General features: G+C 34.8%; 1 protein-coding gene across 1 annotated transcript in view; it reads right to left on the bottom strand.

The window, feature by feature from the left end:
- The window catches only part of CDH12 (cadherin 12), a 993,970-nt gene that overhangs the window by 409,582 nt on the left and 562,423 nt on the right, over positions 1–21,965 (bottom strand). The window contains exon 3 of the mRNA XM_079145106.1: positions 16,027–16,173. The gene's annotated coding sequence lies outside the window, so the exon portion shown is untranslated. The remainder of the gene's footprint in view (positions 1–16,026; positions 16,174–21,965) is intronic.

Here is a 21,965-nt window from a genome sequence, read left to right as displayed (position 1 = left end):
AAAATAGAATCCAATTTTATTACCCCGGGAGTAGACATTTGGGTTGCCATAGGCCCTCAACAGAACTTAGTTTTCCAACCTGCTTGGTACACAGGGGCTTTCTAGGTTTGAAATTAGTGGAGAGATCTTTGGGGTCAAGGTTGAAGCTGGGGCCAGGAAAAACGAAGCTGGCAACTCTGAAACTGAAAGAGGCGGAAAGATTACAAGGGGCAGGGGGAAGAAATGTGTGGACCTGGGTCAGGCAGTTAATGTAATGACGATAAAATCCACAACAGCTGCGTGACTCTCCTAAGTCAGACATTTTGCTAAGCACATTTATTACGGGAGTCCACCATGTAATGACCAATAAGATTCATGATATAATCTGTGTTGCACTGGAGAAGGAAACCAGGGCTTTAAAAGAGTAAAGAAACCTGCCTAAAACTCGAAGGAAATAGAGTCAGTGTCGAACTGCAAATGGCATTTCTTCAATCATTAAATCAGTACCACCTCCAGTCGGGTGTTTCCCCTACAGTCCTAGACAGGCTACCAAAGGAAAAAGAATTCTTTTCTTCTTTCAGAAATTGTCAGTCATCAGGCTCTATGTTGGGTGCCTTTTTCATGCTTTATTTCATTGATTTTTTTCTCCCAAATGAGGAAATATAGCAATGTATACTTTATACCTTCTAAAAACAAACAAGCAAGGAGACCTCTGACTTTCACACGATTACACCAGGTTTGTTTCTTAGGAAGATTTATCTTCTATAATCTTCTGAAAAATAGAGCATGTTCTGTCAGTTTTTTCTCCCCTACTTTCTTGTTTCTGGATTTACTTCCACATGAGGGAATAAAAGCCTGGGGATCAAGTGCTCACTTTTTTTTTTTCTGCACAGAATCTATTTCATATAAATGTACACACACACACACACACACACACACACACACACACACGCCCTATCGAATTTTAAAGCCTAAAGGAAAAGAGGTATGCCTATATTAATCACAAGATTGAACCCCGGATGTCTAGAGGGATCCAAATAAGGACATAAATATCATATTCCAGAAGTCCTGGCAGAAATCGTGTGAATGTGTGTGTGTTTTGTAATTTGTGTGTGCACTTTCCATTCGCTTCTGAGAAAAAAATAGAATTTCTCTACTGCTGTCTGGTGTGCTTCATTTCAGATGGCATCACATAAGCAAGTCACGTGTACAGTCAGAACCTATACTGAATTGACCTCAAGCAGGTGGAAAAATTTATAAAGCATTTAAATTTCCCTTACTACTTTCCTTGGAAAGATTATCTGCAAAGGGGATAGGGAATAGGGGAACTTACCCCAACATGCAAATCAGGCTCAGAATTACTTGGGGGAATACCACAAGCTCACATAAGCCTCTCTTATTCTCTCCCCCCTTGCTGCTCTGATTTCTCCCTCAACATCAAGTCACTGAGTTTGGGACACCTCTGTAGCTCCTGGTAGAATCTTCTCTCCCTTTAATTATTTCATAAGACAGTCCTTTCTTCTTTGCTCCAACACTTGGGATAGAGAGTGGCTCAGTCTCCAACTTCTCAATCCCCAGCCAATAAGATGAAAATTGACCATGGTAAGATGTTGGTTAGAACAAAAATGCTGTTTGCATTTCCAGCACCAGTGACCTTCAATATCCCCAATGCAACTACTAACATTGCCAAAGTAGGCTTTGTCAGCAAGCTTTGGGGAGATGCTTTTGGTGAGAAAGAACCTTCAGCACTGTTACTTTTGTTCTGCTCATGCAACTCCTCTGTTTTAACTTAGTATCCACTGCTCTTTTAAAGATCATGCATTAGGAAAGTGTCTTTTTAGTGAATTTGTTAATCTAAAACTAGGATGCTATTATCACCAATTTTCTAAAATACACCTACACATAAGTTTGGGACAATTATTTTATTTCTGTCTCAACCTTCTGTCAGATGAGCTCTTCAAACACAAAATCATTACTTTTAAAAAAATGTCTCTAGACCAGTATGAATTTCTCTGATTTATAAATTTGAATGCTCCTTGCAGAAAATTCTTGCATGCTTCTTCATTTCTTTTCTTATGGATCTGTGTGCAATCAGTTTGAAAGCTATAAAATATTTGACCTGGAGTTCCTCACTTGCAAATTGGTGGAACAAAATTAATTATGGCATAACTGAATACGATGAATATTATTTTCTTCACAATAATATCAATCTCAATATTATTTTAAAAATAATCAAATGGCATCTATAATTGCAAAAATGCTTATTGCAAACTACTGAGAATAAATTTCTATTTTTAATGATTCATACTGAATATATGTCTCTTTGTGTGCATATAGATAGATAAGTAGGTAGAAAGATAGATGGGTAGAGAGATAGATTGATAGATAAATATATGCATAGATAGATATAAATCCAAATAATCACATTTCCTATCAAAGTGTTAGTCACTAAGAAGACTCCTTTTTATATCCTTTCTCAGTCAATATATCAAATAATAAATCACTTATAATGTTGACTACTAATAAAACATTTAATTCTTTTCATATTATGCTTCCATTATATCTTAACGAACAAGTTTGAAACTGTTTCAAATACAAAGTCCACACCAAATGAGTGTGCCGTGTATATTAGTTCACTTTTCAACTGCTATGATCAAAACCTGAAAAATAAACTGAAGAATAGGAAAATTTTATTTTGAGCTCATGAGTGCAGAGGTCTCAGTCCATGGTCAGTAGGCTCCATTACTCTAGGTCCAGGTGAGGCAGAACATCATAGAGGAGGTGGGGACCAGAAAGCAGAAAGAGAGACAGAGGTGCTAGGAACAAAGCGAAAACCTGAAGAACACATCCCCTAATGAGACCTATTTCCTCATCTAAACCTACCTGCCTGCAGTTATCACCCAATTCAATACTCCATTCTAATTATTAATCCACCAAAAGGATTAATCCATTGATGAGTTTATAGCCCTCATATCTAGCCATTTCACTTCTGAACATTCCTGCATTGTCTCACACATGAGCATTCAGGGGACATCTCATATATAAACCATAACACTGTACACATGTGATATATAGATGATAATTATGCTGTCTGGAAATAGGAGAAACAGGCTTTTTAATATCCTTCAATAGTTTATTTTATGTAGAAAACATAAAAGAGTCCAAAAAACCTTAATGCACATCAAATTGTTTCTGCTTTTTAAATTACATTTAGCAACCCAAATGCTTAACTAGCTCCCTTTCCATTAACAACTTTATTCTTTGTCTTCCTATATTACTTCAACAGCTCTGCTATATACAATAACTACTTTATACACAAAACTCAAGGTTGATTTTTTTAAAGTATCTGTTACTTATGTTCACAATGGTTTTGTGCATACAAACATGCCATTGATTCTGGAATTTCCCTCTTGAAATGAAAACCAATGACAAATTTCAATGAGTGTAACACTAGCTGTCATCCTCCTTACTGATCCTCAAGATTCTGAAATGGTTGAAGGTGATATGGTTTGCATATGGTTTGAGTGTGTCCCCCAAGGATTTGTGTGTGGAAATTTAATCTGTATTGTGAAGTATTAAAAGGATGGAAACATAATCCATCTGACTATGGGGTTTAGAGGTAGGGTCTTTGGGAGGAGACTAGGATTAGACAAAATTGTGAGGGTGGAGCAGCCATGTTCCAATTCTGGTGGCTGTGTAAGAAGAGGGAGGGAAACCAGATGTGATATAAACACACACACATGTTCCCTTTCTCTCGCCATGTTATGCACTGCAGCACCTCATGATACTGCCAGAAAGAAGACCATCACTCTATGTGTTCTCTCAACCTTGGACCTCTAGAACTATGAGCCAAGACAAGGTTCTTTTCTTTCACTCAGGTTGTGTTGTTAGCAACAGAAAATAAACAAACGTACCTGACAAGGCTTATGTTTTATAAAGTAAGCAAATAACCCATAGCCCTCATATTTGGTACAGGTCACAGGAAAGACTGTGCACAGTCTTTCAAGAACTTTAAGCTGTAATACGCTCAAGAATGAATCCTGGATTTATGCATGAACCTGGATTTTGTCAAAGAGAAAGCATTAGAGCATTGAGAACTTTAAGCCTGGATAATATCAAGCATATTAGAAAAAGGGTTTTCATATGGAAGGATAATTTTATCTTGCTTATTGACTTGTTAATTATTTTACAATCCTCCTATTCAGAACTAGTCAAAGGTAGTAGAAGAAATATAATTTGATTTCTATGGTTCTAAAAAGGATGTTATCTGTGAGCACTCAATCCTGCTTAGAATGAGGGAAAGCTTTCCTAGTCTGACTCTTCATTGGAATCAATCATTTTGGGAAGCAAACTTTTAACTTTACTGCTTGTAGTCACACAAAAATCATCAAATTTTTGAGTAGTGTGTCTACCATGATAGACACACAAACAAAGACAGACAGCACAGATTCTCTATGTCACTGTTTACTTGGTCATGAGCACTAGATGACCCAAGAGTCTGTAGAAACAGGAAAGAGAGATGCAGAAGTTGGTGGGGGTGGGACAGCTCTGGCAACTTCAGAAGTCACTATGCCATGCAAAATCCAGGGCATCATGAGCCATCATCACACAAGATATGCTTGCTTAATGGAATCAGGGCAACACTTCTATTACTTCACATAAAGGTTTCTGTATTAACTGTTCTCACTCAATACTGTTTAAGTCTGCGCTGGATACCTCTTCCCATGCCTGCATTCCTAAAGAGCATAATTGAACCTGCTTTTTTCTCTCTGTCTCTCCCTCAAATGTATCAGAAATAAAAAAGGCTTATCAACCAGCAGAGACAAAAAAAATTTCTGATGTCTAATTATACCTCTGAGTACATATAGAATTATAAGATATTAAACTGATTTACTATTTTTTTTCTGAGAAGAGATATTTCTCTATTATGTTTATATTACGTTCCTCCTTAGACACTAGTCACAACATTTATCTTTGCATTATGTTTCTCTCTGCCTTTCAGATGTTTGCCTTCAGGGGCACTGAAAGAAAACATTATATTTGGTGGATCTGCATTAAAAATCACTTCTCTTCCTGACAAGCTATTTAAAATGTTATTTGTGCCTTGTGAAGGCTTTTAGAAAAATCTAGAGACCTAGACCCAGATGACCCAAACTATGTTTCTGCAAGGACTGCAATTTCCTTTTGAGGATTATGGTTCCAGGGAAGATTGCTGCTAAATATCTGTGAGAAAAATACCTTCCAAAATTAATGCTGCTGTTCACTCTGTATTGATTTTTAGAGCATTTCACCTCACCCCATATAAAGGACAAGTAATAAAATACAGTTTAATTATGGTAATATTAAATATAACAATGCAGTCATTCCTTAAAGATGAGAGGTTACAACATATCTATTCTGGATGTGCTTTGTGATTACTGATTCATAAGTAAAACCAATTTCTGTTGTTTACTCTACCAGTTGTATTTTTCTAATGATCAAAAAGCCTAAGAATAGGAATTAGTGTATTTTCCCTGCACTAAATATCACCTACTTATGAAATAAGAATGCATAAAATATAACTCTTGTAGAGAATGGACTTGTGAGTTTAAATCTGCATGTTCTTTGATCACAAAGGGATAAGAAATGTCATCCAGTTATTACAGAGAAAGGAGCTGATAAAACAGGTGACCTTTAGCCAGCATGTGCATGAACAATTTCTACAGTTGGTTAGAGACAAGATATCTACATAGTTCATAAGGTGGATATGGTGTTGGAAAACATTAAACAGTTTTTAGTAGTTAGAATCATGACAAATGTTTTGAAGTCATCTAAATGTTCCTATATTTTTATTTTTTTCTGAAATTTCATGAAGATGATTTGCAAGAACAAAATTCTTTTCTGAATGGTAGGAATTTAAGTTTCCATATGGAAATAACAAACACTGGTCGATGAATAAATGACTGTTCTTTAATTCAGAGAAGAAAATTAACTGATATTTTTACTAAGGTTTTTTGTATGTGAGCCCCTGCCTCTGGGAATGTAGTACTGAATGAGAAAGGCCTAGAGCTTGCCAGGAAAGAATTTGATGTCTAGCATTAAACAGCTCAATGGGCTCTGTGATTAGAGTTGAAGCGGCATAGAGTATGTGATAGAAACTTGCAGGAGGGGCTTTCAACTTGTTCTGAGAGTCAAGAGTTCTAGATAGGCAAAGTTTCACTTAATGTGACAGATAGAAAAAAGTCTCAAAGATTTAATAAACGATAATAAATGATGTGGATTGTGGCCGGGTCAAACAAGATGGATGTCAGGCAAGAGAAGAGAACATAGCATCCATGCCTTGTGTAGAAATGGTTGTTAAAAGAATGTTTTCATTCTGTCCTAAAAGAGGCGTGAAACTATTGGTGGAGTCTTTAAAATAGGAGAAATGTGGCAAGTTTGTATTTAGAATGATCAATTTTCTGGCAGTACAGAGTCTTTTTCATGGAAAAGAGGAGTACAGAAAGGTAACCAAATGGCAAGTAACAGACTAAGGTGACATGAAACTTAGGAAAGTGAAGAAGAGAACCCACGTGAGACAGAGTTAGAGGACAAGGTTGACAGGACAGGATGTCTACTTGACGTCTGCGTATGAGAAGCCATGGGGTTAATGTGTAGATGTATTTCTAACTGATCACTCTGGCTAGGCAATAGCCTCACTGTCATTTACCAATAAAGTGTGAAGGGGAGAGGTGGAAGATTTATGGAACAAGACTGGTAGATGTAGTCACCCCTCCAGCTTACCGTCTCCATTCTTCCTCTTTCCCTTGTTCCCTTCTTTCTTTCCTCCATTTAAGGCAGAAGTACTGGGTGCATGATAGACACTGGTCTAGGTGGTGGGGCAGAAGCAATAAAGAAAGCAAGGTTCTTACCTTCACAGAACTTCCGTTCCCATAGGAAGAACTCTCATCAGGCAGTAAATACCAAATATAAGACGAACAGTAATGAGAAAGAGGCAGAGGGATAATACCTTAGGTGGAATGGCAAGAGAAATCTTTGTTGAAGAGGTGACATCACCTGTTCAATTTCAGCTAAAATTACCTGTAGCAACAACAAACTACCACACAAAAGAGGTAGAATTTTGCCAGAGTTACTACCTAATATTCTACCTCTGAAATGAAAGACTCAAAATGTTTCCCTCCTAAGAATGGTAATGCTGATTAATCTGGATAATTCATGTGGTTTGATTATCGAAGAAGAGTAGAGGTAAAAACTGTGGCAGGGCTCTTTGATCACACACAGGAAGCAGGAGAATGTGAATACTTCCCCATTCAATATGTGTAGGTACGTCCTCCATAGTCTGGCACTGTTCCTGTATTTTGAAATTGAAATAAATTCTTCAACTAATCATTCAATATAGAAACTCTAAAAGTCACATAAGAATATATACTTAGCCAAATTCATGTTCATTCAAGTTCTCATTTGGTTCAAAGTTCTACATCTGAACTTCCATGAATCCTTGGTGTAGCATTTTAAGTGTGTCTCTCTCTCTTTTTTCAATCCCCATTATAAACTTATTTTATCCTGTGGTATTTTGGGTTTTCTTTTAATTTTCATGTGTTTTTTATAAGCAGGTGATATATCATCACATTATGTATTTTATGACCAGGTGTTATTTAATGATGAGAATATGTTCTGAGAAATTAGTCAATAGGCAAATTTTTTGTCACTGTATGAACATCAAAGAATGCACTTATGCTAGCTGAGAGGGCTGTGTTCTCACTAGATGATAAAATCTTAAGGTACCACCATCATGTATGCAGCTTGACTTGACTGCAATGTCATTATATGTGCATGAAGCTGTGTATTTTTTTTTTTTCAATTTGAAGTAATGAAAAATAAAATGCAAGATTCAGAGTAGAGCACTGATAAATGTTTCTCTTCCATTTTCAAAATGCTTACAGGGGTTTCATTGCTCCTAGACTAAAGTTAAGCCTTCTTACACAGGAGTATATGAAGTTGCCATTTTTTCATATATATACCCAATTATCACGATAGTGTGGTGCTAAGGTTTTCAGGAACTTTCTTATCCTATCTCTTTCTTTTATATGTAATATGACTTCTTTTATTTATTTATTTATTTATTTATGTTTAAATTTTTCTAAAAATTTGTTTTATTTGGTTATACATGACAGTAGAATGCATTTTGACACACTGTACACAAATGGAGCATAACTTCTCATTCCTCTGGCTGTACATGTTGTACAGTCACACCAGCAGTATAATTATATATGTATATAGGGTAATAATGTCTGTCTCATTCTACTGTCCTTCCCATCCCACGGCCCCACCCCTCTCCTCACTCCCCTCTGCATAATCCAAAGTTCCTTCATTCTTCTCTAACCACCCCCCATCCACTTATCAGAGAAAACATTCAGACTTTGTTTTTTGGGATTGGTTTATTTCACTTAGCATGATATTCTCTACTTCCTTTCATTTACTTGCAAATGACATAATTTCATTCTTCTTAAAGGTTGAGTAATATCTAATGGGTATATACACAATGACTTTTTTTAAGAGCTAATGATCCTTTTAAGTTAAAGTTACCCTTCAGTTTTTAGCTTAGGTAACTTCTTGGAAGCTTTCTTTGGTACTCTGAGTTAAGATAGGAACTCTGTGCACAAATAATACCTGGTACATATTTTACTCCAGAGTATAGCTCACTGTATTATAACTACTCTTTCTCTTACCTCCCCGCCATCATCATGCTTAACATATTATGCTTAGGAACTAGGCCTTGTCCACACATATCCCTCCCTTGTAGCAGAGTACCTGAAATTTAGGAGGTACACAATGATTTCTGAGGTAACCAGGGGATGGATTTAATTAAAATGTACTAAAGTCTTACATAGTCCTAAGCAAATGCAAATATACGATTATTTAGTACTTGCCTCTGTCTTAAAATATAGACCAGACACTATTTGATTACTTGGAACATTCATTCATTCTTTGTTTACCAATTATTTTCTGAGCACCAGCTCTGTGATATGTATTTGGTTGCAGCTTTGAATAAGAGCAACAGAAAATCTGCCTTCATGGAACTCACATTCCAAAGTCTTAACAATAAATAGTAATAAAATCAATTTAAAAATGCATGTTTAGCAAAATGCCAAACATTCTAGAAAAATTAGTGGGGAAGGATAATAGAAAATTTTGTGGGCAGATTAGCAATTTTAAAAATTATTATAATAATATAAATTACTTCAACTTTGCGATTTAGAAATTTTAAAAATAACAAAGAAATATTAGGATAAGGAACTGAGAGAGAGAAATGATTAAATAGAGAGCTGAAGTCAATATCCTTACAACTCACTTGGGGGAAAAAAGAAGTAAGTGGAACTGACCGATAACACAGCCTTAGGACTGCATTCCTCAAATGAAGAGGACTGACAAGTTAATACTTTCTGATAATTTTTGAGCTGTGCTATGGAGTTTGTGTGGATGGAAGTAAAGGCAAACCTTTCTGTCTGCTGGGAAAGTGTTGGGGTATCAATGAACACTCTGTCTCCTCTTCACTACAAAAAGTTAGGTATGTTAGTGATGCTTGCTTTTTAAAACTTTTGACTTTTTAACACTTCTAATTAACCTGTGACCAAAATGGGTTAAGTGGAAATTAATGATAGTTTGTGCATGTATAAAGTAGCAGTGTTTTATATATATATATATATATAAAATACCATATGTACACACATACATATATATATTTGCTATATATACACTTGAGTGTATCTGAGTATGTGTATGCTTGTCAGTTTTGATCTGGCTCAGAATTTCCCACCACCTTCCAGAGTTGAGAAGAACTTCTAGGCAAGACTGATACGTGTTGACCCAGATGAGCTGGGCAGTAAGTCACAGCCCAAGGAGGTCTTCAAATGGATGTTTGCACACTTGCAGCACCCATGAGCAGAGAAAAAAGGTGAGGTAGGATGAAAGCAACATTTCTCAGCTGCCTCAGCATTTCTGGGAGGTTTTTAGAAAGGCAGAATCTCAGACCACACTTCAGAACTACTAAGTAATAATCCCAGATAATTTACTTAGGTTTGGGAGATGCTGATCTGCAGCATCCTCAAATTTGGCTGCATAATAGGGTTACCTGAGAAATTTTTAAACCCCTGATGATGAAGCCACATTTCTACACATTCCGATTTTGTTGGAATTACCTGCAAAGGTCTCAAAAGAGGGTTTCCTGAGATTTTTTCTAAACCTACTAAATCAGCACTCCAGTAATAAGACTGATAGTATAAATTGCATAGCAATTAATACCTGTATGACTAAACTTTAAGAATATATAGCTGGAAGTCTAAAACACATTGGTTCTATTACAGAACCCAGTATGCTAACTACATGAATCAATATACAAAGTATGGAATGAAAGATTTTTTGCATAGATAGAATCTGATAAATTGTAACTTTGTCAAAATTTAAGATTAAAGGATTTAAATCCCATATTAAAATATGATGAGTTAGTGGGTAAGAGGAAATAATAACCAAGAATCTATAAGTAAATGAACATTTAGATGGTCATTTTCAAGATATTTTATTTTTTTTCTGCCAAATATTCATTGTGCATATAATAAAAGAGCATGCAAGGTGAATATTTTCTGGTAAACAAAGAGTCAGCAAACTTGTTCTTTTAAAAGGCAAAATATAAAACATTTTCAGCTTTACAGACTGCATGATCTATTTGTGCTCAACTATTCAACTCTGGCCTTGTGGCACGCATGTGTACATTGACAATACATATGTGAATAGCCATACACATCCCACTTACAATAACAGGTCAAGGGTCATTCTTCTTACACCTTTACAATCTAGTTAGGTAGTGACTAACAGTAGTTAACAGTTAGGTGGTGACATAATAGTTTATTAAAGGGACTAGCATTTTAATTTTGCTCTGTTCCTGCCAGGATCCTTAAGACAGAATCAAAGTAAATGACTCAATTGCTCCTTTAGTCCTCTGTCAAAAATATCAAGGTTTCTATAAACTTATCCCTGACTTGCATCCACTTGCTAGTGTAAATCCAACAAGAAGATAAAAGGGATGTTCCTAAAATTCAAAGTTACAGATATAAACACAATATTGGGAAGCTGATCCTGGACCTCTGGCAAGATTCAGTTGTTCATCATTACTCCAGAGAGAAAACTACCTTAGTTGTGTTTATATGACAAGTAAGGGGCTAGTAACAAGGTTTCCTGTTTATAAGAATAACTATTATTTCCTGAGCATTTGAGAAACTATGTTAGACCCTTTATCTTCTTTATTTCTCACACTATTTGGTAGGAAAGGTAATATGGCCACTCCCTACTGAAGAAGATAAAGGACATAAAGAAATATTAATTCATCTGTCCGAGGGCGCAGAGCAAGCACATATCCCTAGCTGGATTTGAACCCAAATAGCAGAATGCAGAACATGTACTTCCAGTTACTACACATTACTGTTCCATCCATTGTCTACCAGAAATATGAACATTTATGATGTTTAATCAATTGCAATATTTTTGTTTAAAAGAAAACAAATGTATTCAATTCGAATTGATTAATGAAAATGGAACCACAGGGGGAAATGTGGAAAATGGTAAAAAGGCTCATCATTGCACTGCATACTCGGTGCCTCTGGAATGCCCCCCAGAACCACACAGCTTCCTTGCCCCGACAAGGGAGCAACACCTCTTGCACTTAAGTACCATGATTGGTTAGAAAAATGTGTCTCTTTTAATTGATCTAAAGCAATTTCTGTTGTTCCTATCCATCTCATGACTGATGTTTATTTGTAAATCAGAACAGAAGACTATCATCTCCACATGGCTCGAATTTTGCTCCTTTCCATCAGCTCCTAGAAATTCATATGATATTTTATATAAGAAGTCATCAAGTCAGAGATTTGTTCCCTCTTCCAGAACCTCTTTTATCAGCATGGTGTTCCTGTGAACTCACATGGTGGCTACTGGCCATTCTTGAGAGGTGTCTTAGATCTGGTCACACTTATCTCTGATCAAATACGAGGGACTAACACATGGTCATATAGTCTTAAAGAATACACCTGTGCATTGTGGACACTCACCATTGAAAGCTCTTTGGCAATATAGCTTTTTATAGACCATACATGGAATGCTAATAAAGGAGATAGTATCTGTGTATTTTTCTGCTATTCATTACATAATGGTTTATTAAAGGCAACAGTTAATTAAAAATAAAACTCTAGAAAATCAAAAGTACACTGATTTGTTGTTGGATATTGTATGTATATGTTTCCTCATCATGCTTCTAATAACTATGTACTTTTATTCTCAGCATCTAGAACACTGTTTCTTTTAATTTTTAAATATATTTGAGGACATGCTGAAGCTTAGTAAATGATCATAACTTTTACCAAAGACTCTAACTCACCTCTATCACCTCCTTAACATGTCCTTGAATGTGATATATAATCGTATTAAAATTTTCAGGGCAACTCTAATTTTTTTAACATTTCTCCCTCCTTGACACACATGTGGATCAAATTTTATTTTGAAAATACAAGTATTGTCACAGTTCAACATAATTAGGTGCAAGGGAAGTTTTATGTAAAGTCAGTAGAGCAATATGTACCTGTAAATCTAAGTCGGTTTGCTATTTAAGTTCACTAGTGACACTCAAATCCTACCATTAGTTTCTCTGTCCTTATGAATACATATATGTTTTTTGCCACTACCATGAGTTCCCTTTGATTTCCCTCTCATCTTTGATACAAGGGACATTGGATTTATTTCTCTATATTTAATTTCATCCTAAATGTATGTCAATCTCTTTGGAAAGATATGCATATTACAAAAATTAAATTTATATTGCATTGTGATTATGTTCATGATAGAGTATTCTTTCTGCCAGTAGTAATAAAAAATAGAAACAAAGACTCAAAACACCTCTTTCAGAAGTTAGAAGAACAAAGTAATTTTTTTTTTGTGGTAACCACAGAACCACATACCCAGTATTTTTTTATATTTTATGTAAAGACGAAGTATCTATCAATTGAATTGGGTCTCACTAAGTTGCTGAGGTTGGCTTTGAACTCACAATCCTCCTAACTCAGCTTTCTGATCTGCTGGGATTGTAGGTATGCACTATAGCACCACAGCACCTGGCTACAAAATACATTCTTATTTCAAACATTCCAGGCTATGGAATTGATTAAATTAGTTATTTTAAAAAGGCAAGTGTTTACTATTCTAACAGTAATTGAATTACTCTGTATCATCATAAATATGACCTGTCAATATTTGTAGGTTTCATATTCAATAGTGAAGAGATTCACCACATAAGAGGTGATAAAGAAGTTATGGAATAAGGATCATGAACTCTGAATACCCAGATCTGAGTTTAAAACTGCTATAGTAATTCATAACCCACTAAGGTATACCCTTGGCCCAGTTACATGTCCTCATGGTTTTCATTTCCTTCTCCGGAAAATGGACATAAATAACATTATTGTTTGGAATTGATGATTATATAGGTATACACACCAAGTATATAACTCAGTTGTCTGGAATTTCAAATAATTTCAAGTATGTTATATATTATCTTTTCTGTTGTTTTTTAAAATTAAAAATGCTGTATACTGTGTAGCTTCAGGAAGTTTTAGCAGTTTTTTCCTTTAAATTTTGAAACTGTATTACTCCAAATGAAGTTGCCCTATAAAATGTTTTCTGGGGCTGGGGTTGTGGCTCAGTGGTAGAGCCCTTGCCTGGCACGCACGAGGCATAGGGTTCAATCCTCAGCACCACATAAAAATTAATAAATAAAATAAAGGTACCATGCCCATCTACAGCTAAAAATATATCCAAAAGTGTTTCCTGCTCTTAGAACACAAATAAATTACCATGAAATGAATGAAAAGGGGAAAGAGATATGGTGGTAGCTGAGGATAATATAGTAAGTTGGAATAAATAGAGGGGACAAGGGCTACATAATTTACATAACTACTAATTTTCAATTATCTCATCAGTCTGTGTGATGCGAATAAAGACAAAATACACAGCAATGACAAAATTTCTTTACAAACTTTAGATAGATCCTTTTGAATAAGTACTATAATTACCTTCATGTTTAAACATAAATATTTCATTATGCACTAAATGCACACTTCAGTGGCCATACACTATTTACATACTTCAGTGGTAAGAACATCCAATAAAAATTCAATGGAACTGATAGTCAACAGTTTTGAACTCAGCACACGGCATAATCTAATATACAAAGATATTTTCTTCAATGTGCAGGCTTTTTAGTATCTTATGTGCTTCTATTTGACTAATTGTTCCTTATTTCTGGGTTTATTATGTGTGCTTATAAGACAAAGAATAAAACCAACCACCCAGTGACAGTCACTGTGGTTGACACAATCTTATCACAGTTATCCTTGAATTGATCAAGAAACTATCTGCCCTCCAAACAAGATAGAAGTCTTAGCACACCAGGAGTAGATAGCTGTCTTCAGTCTTTGGCTGAAAACATGCAGACAGACAATTGGCAAGTACATGTCAGAACATATCCATATCCTGCAAATATTTTTTTCCCTGTGTAAGAAGTAATAACATCAACATCAGTCTGAAAGGCTCTTTAGGGAATTTCAGAAGGATAGCCAATTACTATAAAAAGTATGTTGACATCTTTATAAAATATCCCATATCAAGATATCTGGAAATACTAGAGGTATTCAAGATACTCAGGAAATATGAGTGCTCATTTCAGAAAGCACATTTAAGATACTTTTAAAATTCTTACACAAAAGCAGTTAGATAATTACAATGTCCATTACCATTACAGATCTACATTTGAAATTCATTTTATATATATGCTAAGACGTGATTATTTAAAAAAAATTTTTTTTCATTATCTGAAAATTATTTCCTAGTAAAAGTCCTAAACAATAGCAAGGCATGTGGTTACTATTTTTCATATACTTTGAGTGCTAACAAATAGATCACATATAATTATAGTAATAGAATTAGTTTGCTTCTCTTACTTACATAACCATAAAATTGCATCTACTCATCAGATTATATGTACATGTGCAAACTAAAATAGGAAAGAAAAAGTTCACATAATTAAGTCTAAGTTTGGAAAAAAGTTTCTTCCATTATCTCTGTAAATTTTATTAACAAGCTTATGAGAAGAAGTGGAGATAGAAGATACAATGCAAACTAGTTTACCTACATTATCTGCATAATTGCCCCAAAGTAAAAAAGTGTAAGGCTAAACTCAATTCACTATTGTTTGATAACAAAAAGCCCACTCAGACATGAAATATCTAAAAGTCAGGATTTCAACAAATGTTAACTTTAATCTCTTAATAAAGAAATGTTCTTATCAAAAATAAGCATTTTAGAGAGCAGTTAATTTACTTAATATTTTATTAATCTATCTCATTCAAGAATTATATCTCATGTATAAGAACTATACATTATATCAATGGAATACTAAAGCTTCTAGATTCAGTTTTCCTAACATTTTCATCAGAAGCTGTAACATTTACATTTTAATTCCTAAATGGAAACAGTTAAAATATTAGGGATTTAGCCCTAAATCCTTAAGCCAAAAGGGAGCTCAGGGAAACTGCTAACGTAAAAAGCTTCATGAAATTTCAACTCCCATTTGCAAATTTTCTTCCTATCTAATTTAACTTTGAAGCTTTCAACTCAGATTTTATCACAGGACTTCAACAGACCACTTCAAACAAAATACAGTCGCCTTGGCAGAGCACAGTCCTCTAAACAGATTATTAAAAAGGCAAAATAAGAAATTAACTCCCTTTTCACATGCCCTTCTATTTTATTTTGATGCAAGGCAGAATGGTTGTATTTCAAAAGAATTGCTCCAGAATATCGTTATCCCAAACGCCAGGTTTCATTCTAGGACACTTGCTTATAAACTAAGCCTTTTCCTGACATAAACAGTCACTTGCTGCAGTGCAGAATGTCAGTTTAGTCAGTTAGAACTTTCAATGCAGAAATTCAGTGCGATGCCGTCACCCAGATAAAGCCGGCACTTACCTTAATTGAAATATTTTCTGTGAACGAGGTGAGAAATCAGTCAAATCAACCGTGAAAGGGGTGGGGAGATCGAAGTTTTCAATCAACACCCTCCAAGTAGCAGCATACTGTGCTCTTTCCCCCTGTTTATGTTGAGCTCCTCACTGTCTAAAGGGAGAAAAAAGATCAGCTGAAATCCTCAGAGATTCCCAGTGAGTAAATGAGGACTAAGCGATGTTTCTTAACGGGAGATTCTCCGTGAGCGTACAAGATTTGGAGGCTCCCTAACTGCTGTGATAGACTCCTGTCATGTCCCTGGAGCCCGGGGATACTCATTGACCTGATTAGCAGGAAAAGCCCCCTCTGCCCCAACACGCGGTTGGTTGGTGGGTCTCCGGGGAACTGGAAAAGGAACCGAGGCCACTTGGGGATCTGGTCTTTTCCAGCCTAACGGATGAACTACAACTATGATCATAATTTGCAAGGAGATTAGCCACCGTGTTAGCCATTGCAGGATTTAAACAAATGTGCTTTCTCCTGCTGATTTTCCAAGATGCATTCGTGCTAGATACAAGGTACAGTGAAACAATTACTAGACTGAGAGAGCTGATTTGTAAGACAAGTCTAAAGCTGAAAAATGTTTAAAGCAATGTGATAAAACAGCTGCACTTGCCTTTGCCCTCAGCCTGCCACATATATCAACCTTTGTCTAAGTAAAATGAATTTAAAGGTTTATTACAGCCCTCCAGAGTGCAACTCTCTGAATTTATAAAAAGGTAGTATTCATACTAAATAAGCATATTTGGCAGTTTTGTACAGATACCAGCACTCAAACCAAAGCATGCAGAACACAGCATTGCTTGTGGAGTTTTTCAAATTGCATTTTCAATTAGCACCACACTTGCAAAAATGTTTGCATTGTACCATTAACCTGAGTAACACAGAAGAGTATAATATCACACCTAACTGGCTCATCTCTTCTATTACCTGTCAAATTAATGATTTACCAAAACAAAAACAAACAAAAACAAGCAAGGGTATGAAAGTCTCCAAAATACCAAATAACTTTATAAATGTAGTCATGTGTCTTTACCTACCTGCTGATCTCCATTTCTCATCTGCTCCTTCTGCCAGTGACCCCTTCTCAGCACACTACCACATCTCTCAAACTAAAGTTACTATTTCCCTGAAGAGATCCAATTTTCTGGAAAGGTCATGGAACTGAATGGGAAACCCCAAATGGTTAATTTTTGACAGCTCTCACTTTTGTGGGAGAAAATTATGCAAATAACATGAAAAGAACAGATGAAAAAAGTCATTTGCATGTCTTGAGGGTGAGAAACTTCTTGTTGCCAGAGATAAAACTGACTGACTGTCCTCTCACAAGGATGCTGTGTGATATGTTCAGCACTTCTGTTTTCCAAGTAGGTCTCACTTGGGACATATGGCATTCCCTTGAGCTAGCGCTCTCTCTCTCTCTCTCTCTCTCTCTCTCTCTCTCTCTCTCTGACACACACACACACACACACACACACACACACACACAGATGCTATATTTGCATTGCAATATTTAGACACATCTCAGAAAATCCCCAAATGTCCATCAGAAAATATTCAAAACATACACAATAGAGAAAGTTTGTCTTATAATCCCAAGTAAACTTTCTTTACAGTGTCTAATTAAATATGAGTTGTTTTATGGAAATTATTTGGCAAAAGGCAACTTCAGTGTAATGAACTTGCTGTAAATAGGATAGATGCTCATACTTGAACTGAAAAGGCAGATGTCCCCTCCAAAGCCCCAGGAGGAGGGACTACTACAGCCTCCTGTGCCAAGGTCTCCTGCTCCCTCAACTGGTGGAGGGTGAGAGCTGAAGAGGAAGAAACCTGATCAATACACTTCAGGAGAGGGAGAACAACTGTAGCTGCTCTTAAGCAGGAAGCACATTATCCAATTATAGACTGGCATTAGAGTGCTCCAGTAGAAAAGAGGCTGCTTAAATTGAAATTGATGAACCCTGAGCATAAATAGCAAACAGGAAATATAACGGCTAATTTCTTCGGAGAGGGTCCTGACTAGTCTTTAATATAGCACTTGTCTATGAAAATCGGTTGGATTTCATGGTTCTGGTGTGTAGTTTGTCATGCAATTAAAACACTCGGTTTCTAATAATGCTCTGAGTCCCATTATGTGGATCTTCACTTTAATTGTAACATTTAAAAAAAACTTTTTAACACTTTAACAAAGAGTTTATTTTCCTGAACCCTATCCACTGAATAAATATTGATATAAACTAATGCAGGTGCCTACAAAACTAACTTTGTGCCATGGTGGATGGTTATACCTGGATCACTTACTGCAGTAAGACCAGAATGACCACACTTTCCAACAACCAGCTTTCCATTCTTAAAGACGGTTTCCTCACGATACACCATGCCTTCAGGGAGTAAGATTGATGCTTTAGGAATTTTTAAATCTATGTCACATCCCTAATTCACCTTATGTGGATGTGCACTCATGACAAAGCAAAATTAGTCTATTCTGTAGGGACAGTAAGGGGAATAATAGTGATGTTGCAGTAATAGGTTCTATATATTAAGAATTTGCCATGTACCAGGTGCTTTTAATACACTATAGCTGTAGCTGTTCATGAAATCGGTTATGCAGACTTTATTTTTAAATTTTTTTTAATCTCAGAAATGTTAAATGAATTGACCAATGCCACATAGTCAGTTCGAGCAAACCAAGAATTACCACAGAGGTCACTGAAGTTATGAAATATTAATAAACACTTAAAAATTACTTAACATTAAAACCAACAAAATATGTTTCCAACAGAATAGGGAAATGGTTTAGTTTTTACGATTTGCAAAATCACTTTTGTATACTTACAAATATGTTTTCAAACTGATAATATATTACATTTTAATGTTACAGTCCTACAAATGTGTTTTAAAACTGATAAAATGTTATGTACTAATAGTTTTGTAACTGAAAAAATATTTTTGAGCATATATTTCTATAATACAGAATTCAAAATAAACTTAGTTTAAAAATAAACTTAGTCCATAAGTTTCAAATGTTTTAAGTTAATAGCACAAATTGGTTGTTTTAAGACATGTGTTATCTCTTTTGTAATTCATTTGCTCCTCTAACAACCATAGTGATTATTGTTTTTTCAAACAAGAAAATGATCCTGTTCTAAGTATGTGGCTATTTCAAAAACACTTACTAAATATATATTAGACCAAATTATGGTGATCTTTGATATTCAAATTCTTCAAGAATCACAATATAAGAGCAAAGCTCAGAAGTAATGTGGAGCTAAAAAATCCATTTCTAGTTTGTTCAGACTTTCTCGACCAGTTTTTCCAACTTCACAACTTCACATGAATCCCACTATTTCATACAATTCTTTGAAATTCCCAGACACATTCATAAGCTTACAGAAAAATGTTGTGACCACATTTTTAAAAAGTGTCTAATAAAAATTCTGTCTGAAAAGAAATGATGATAACTCAAATTAATTCAGTCTTTAAACTTTGCCAAGAATTTTCTTACCTATTATCTCATTCAATCTTACAAGAATTTTATAAAATGAGTCTCCATAAGTATATTCTCACATTTTAATGATGGAGAAATGAGTTATAGAAAGAATAAATTCTTGCCTTTGATCTTCAATTTTTAGTGAAAACCATTGTCCTCTTTTTCAGACAAATTTTATTGTTTTCCTTTATGACTAATAAATGTTTATCTGAATTATGTTAGAATCTAAAATGTTCTTACGTGTATATACAAATGCAGGCACACTTCCTTTGTTTACTTACATTTGTTCTAAACAGTGTAAACTGGACTTGTCATTTTAGAGAAGGTAAAATTACTATGAGCCAATAAGGAGATTGTCACTGTGATTCTCCTCTTAGATTACTCCTAGATTTTGTCTGATCTTGCCTATAATTATCTCAGTCTGAAATATGTTAAGATAATTGTCCAAATGTTGTTTTTATAATTCTTAAATCTAATCTTACGTCTCCATACAACTTTGAACTCCAATATTACCTCCTTACAAATCTTTGTGTTCATTTAATTACCAGAAGAGAGTAAATCCGCAAACATTAGTGTCGTTTTAAGTATAAGAAAAACAAGTCACCTAATAACAAATTGATCTTTCAGCAGCAGCATCCAACTAATACCATCACAGAGATGTTTGCAGAATGCTAATAAATTCTCCTGTATTTTGGATATTTCTGCTTATGTTGAAGTCATAGAGGTTGAATGGTGCAATTTACTAGCTTTTAAGGGAAATATTTTACATTTTGGGGACCAGCTTCATTCATATGTATTTGTGAGTTTCAGATACAATAAAATTTATGGAAAAAAAAAGCTAGACTGGATATTAGAAAGCTTTGCCTGCAGTTAAAAGTATGGCACTAACTTGCCTCATAACCTTTAGCCATTAAAAAAGCATCTAGTCAATAATTTCATTGGAAAATGTGAGGAAATTAAACTACATTATCTCCAAGATCTCAGCTAGCTATAAAAACACATTATCTGACTAACAATTTGTGATACCCTTCCTACCTAATTCAGAAATAATCAGGCAGTCAAGAAGAAGAAAATGTTGTATGTGAATACACACCGTGTGCCCCTCTTACCTTTTCATGACCTTCACAATTTAATTGTTCTCCTCAACAAATAACATTAAAGAAATAATATTTTGATTTTATACTTTAAGTAATTTAGGAAGCAGCTACTAAGTTACCCACACAACATTGTACCATGAGTCCCATGGTGTACAAGAAAAATTGCTCAGGTAAGAATATTATTAAATAAATTATTGGGACATTTTCCTATAAAAAGACCTAGTTGTTTTATTGCAATTAGATTGGATGTTTTACTTTTTCCTTTATTGTTGTGGTCAGTAAAAACTGAAAGGTAGTTTAAGTAAATGATTAAAAATTAACTGAGAGCTGAGGAGCATATTTGAAAAATGGACACATACTATTAATATATTTTGTCTTTTTAAAACCACATTTTCATGTTAGGGCTCTTACTATAAAATAACAAAAAAGAAGCCTGCACAATTAAAATGAAAAAAAAAAAGAAAAGAAAAGAAAAAAAGACTTTCTGTAGACATAATTGCTTGGCATTTTAAACCTTTCTTGTTAGCTGAGATTTATTATTGTTTTGTATCTTTCAGATGTGACTATTAAGTTCAAGCAAAATGAAATAAATAATATGTGAAATTTTTAGGATGTTAAGTTTAATTTATATTAGATTCACTTAAAGATACTAAAAAGTAGTGATGATTAAAATTATACAGTTAAGATCCAAATCTAACATATTTTCATCCATGATTAAAAAAGTCATTAAAATATGCATATGTGAGATATTAATGCTGAGTAGTGTGGCTTGATAGAAGAAAAGGGGACTAGTTTATTCCTTTATTGTGCAGATATTTTGACCCATTTTTTTGGAGAATGAAGAAGACTTGGAGAAGGAGAGTCAAGTGTAGAAAGACCAAGAGTTATTAACGTGAGAAACTGTATCAAGTCAATTTTCTGCTCACTAAAAATTCTTACGGTTACAGTAAATCTTAATTTAAATATTCCTATTCATTTTGAAGGACATAAATATAAATTTGATTAATTAAAATGTAATTTTGACCACAATGTTTATTAGAATAATTAAACTCATAAAGAAAAAGAGCCAAATTCGGGGGCATATGCCTATAATCCCAGCTACCCACAAGGCTTAGGAAGGAGGATGGCAAATTCAAGGTCAGCCTCAGAAGTTTAGCAAGACCTTCAGCAATGTAGCAAGACTTTGTCCAAAGAAAAAAAGAAAGAAAATAAATTAATAACTAACAATACAAGGTCTCAATAAGGATGTGAAAAATCTAAATCTCATATGATGTTCGAGGAAATATAAAGTGGTACAACATTTTGAAAAAGATTTT

The sequence above is a fragment of the Sciurus vulgaris genome (assembly GCF_902686455.1).
Source record: "Sciurus vulgaris genome assembly, chromosome: 6".
NCBI classification, from domain to species: Eukaryota; Metazoa; Chordata; class Mammalia; order Rodentia; family Sciuridae; genus Sciurus; species Sciurus vulgaris.
Note: the sequence above shows the minus strand (reverse complement) of the source record. Positions and strands in the feature narration are given on the sequence as shown.